At 36.7% G+C, this 2,687-nt stretch overlaps 1 pseudogene; it reads right to left on the reverse strand.

Moving 5' to 3' along the window:
• Positions 458-2,687, reverse strand: part of LOC18594310 — a 6,347-nt pseudogene continuing 4,117 nt past the window's right edge.

The following is a 2,687-nucleotide window of genomic DNA, read 5'->3' on the forward strand; positions in this document are numbered from 1 at the left end:
TACACAAGAAGGGAGGTTATTTTTGCTTTGCCATTATTAGAACTTTTCTGTCCTGCAGAGTCTCAAGCTGTTAATGTCTGTTATGGTGTTGTGTTGCTGCTTCATTTAAATTTCTGAGGAATGATGTTATGTATTTGTAGTCATGTGTATGAACTGAGTATTTGTGCAAGGTGGTCAAATCCCTTTGTCTTTTCTCATGGTCTGGCTCTTTGCCGATGACCAATTTCATGTACCAATTCTTAAATACATAATACAACTTACTTTTGGCTGAGAAAAAAAAAAAATTCTTTACTTGCTTTTGTGTAGCATGCAAATTTTTTTCAAACTATTCAACATCTTCATTTTTTTTTTGTTTGTCTTACTTCAAGCCATGTATATATGTAACCAATCCACATGATGCTTACAGACATTAGACATACACACACACACACACACACATATAGCTTACAGACATATATGACAATAAGAGAAACATGCTGGGAGATATCATCCCCAAACTTTGTGACTACTGCACTTGTCCAATGCTTTATCTGAGTTTACATAGAGTGGAAAAAGAAAAAATGCCTTCTTTATATAAATTTCATGGAAACTGGAAACCCTATTTGTGGTCTTTTATTAATTAAAATTTTTTAACTTCTTGTAAGAACGTGACTTTGATTTTCTTCAATCTGGCAACAACTTGTTTCATATCAATCCTCTTCTCTGGTAACTCCATTGAACATTCCAGCGCCAATTGCAAAATGGATAACACACACTCATTCGCTGCTAAGCTTTCACTTTTTCCGTTATTCAGCAAATTAGTGTCTACAACATGAACTACTGCATATGGTAATGACTCTTCCACCCAACACTTCAAGCTCGTCTCTTCCACAAACATTTCATCCGTGGGCTTCTTTCTTGTGAAGGTTTCCATAAGAAGAATACCAAAACTATACACATCACCTTCTGTAGAATTATAATCCCTTCTGATCCATATTCTGTTTTGAAAATTAATTTGAATTCATCATAAAAAATATTCATTGTTTTTGCAAGATAATGAAAAAAATACTTAAAATTTAGTGATGAATCTAAAGACAACATATACGCATGCATGTTCATGTAAACATATAAGAGGAGAAATATAAATCATCTAAGAGTGAGAATAAAATAAAACCATCACCTGGTGACATATATCCGATAGTTCCTAGCGTCATGGTTTGAATTAAATCCTCTTCTCCTAAGAGTTTTGCAATGCCAAAATCACCCAAATGGGCAATCATATCTTTATCTAGGAGGACATTGTTAGGCTTTAAATCGCAATGAACTACAGGAGGGGTATGACCATGATGGAGATACTCCAATGCGGATGCGATGTCTATCATTATATTCAACCTTTGTGAAATATCCAGAAAAAGGTTGTGAGAATAGAGCCAGTTCTCCAAGTTTCCATTAGGCATGAACTCAAGTACCAAGGCTTTAAAATCAATATTAGAGCAACTACTGATGATTTTGACCAAATTCCGATGGCGGATGTTGCGAAGGACCTCACACTCAACATCAAAGCTTTTAAGAGCTCTATCAAGAGTTACATTGAAGACTTTTACTGCAATGCTCATACCATTTGAGAGAGTCCCTTGGTATACTGACCCAAAACTCCCTACTCCAAGTAAATTGCTTTCAGAAAATCCATCTGTAGCTTGATCCAGCTCATGATAAGAAATTCTTCTCCATTCAGCTAATACTAGCAAATTTTCTTCAGTTGGCACTGCAGCTTTCCGATTTCGACGTCGTAAAAAAGTTATAACCATGGCCAATATCAATATTATTGAGCCAATTGCTGGTAGAATATATTTTAAAAGCTCAGTACCCATCTTGGACCTTCTAGAGGGATTCGTTTTGCAAGGTGGGACTTGCAATCGAGGTGAACCACACAAGGCTTTATTCCCCATAAATGATTGAATTGAGTAGTTGCCAAATGATCCTCCACTAGGAATTTCCCCTTCTAGTCTATTGAAAGAGACATTGAAATATTTGAGATAGGAAAGTTGCTCCAAGGACTTGGGGATCATTCCTGAGAGATTATTTCTTGACAAATCCAAGAATTCCAAACTTATTAACTCACTTACAGACTCAGGAATAGAACCCTGTAAGACATTACCAGAAAAGGAGACATGAGTTAAGTCTTTGAGATCACCAATGCTGCTTGGGATAGAACCTGAGAACTGATTATCTGACAAATTTAAATTGGTCACGACCTTCCACTTTCCAATATCTGGGAGAGAGCCGCTTAGAGAATTTGAAGACAATTCTAGGAACAAGATACCATCAAGTCTTGTCAAGGTTGACGGTATTGAGGTAAAATTATTGGAGTCTAAGAAAAGATTTCTTAGAGAAACGACATCACCTAAGCATGATGGAATCGGTCCAAATAGTTTGTTACCTGCGAGAGACAAGTACGCCAACTTCTCCAGATGACATAACTCAAATGGAATGGATCCTTCAAGCCTATTGTTTCCAAGATCGACATTTTGCAAATCTCTCAATCTTCCGATTGTAGTAGGTATTTTTCCAGTCAAGTCATTGTGGTCAAGACCCAACCATAACAACCTGGTTAAGTTACCAATTTCTCTTGGGATGCTGCCCTTAATGTTGCAAAGAGAAGCATAGAAAAGGGTTAGAGAAGCAGATAAATTTCCAAGAGCAGCTGG

This window comes from Theobroma cacao, chromosome 7 (assembly GCF_000208745.1).
Source record: "Theobroma cacao cultivar B97-61/B2 chromosome 7, Criollo_cocoa_genome_V2, whole genome shotgun sequence".
Lineage (NCBI taxonomy): Eukaryota > Viridiplantae > Streptophyta > Magnoliopsida > Malvales > Malvaceae > Theobroma > Theobroma cacao.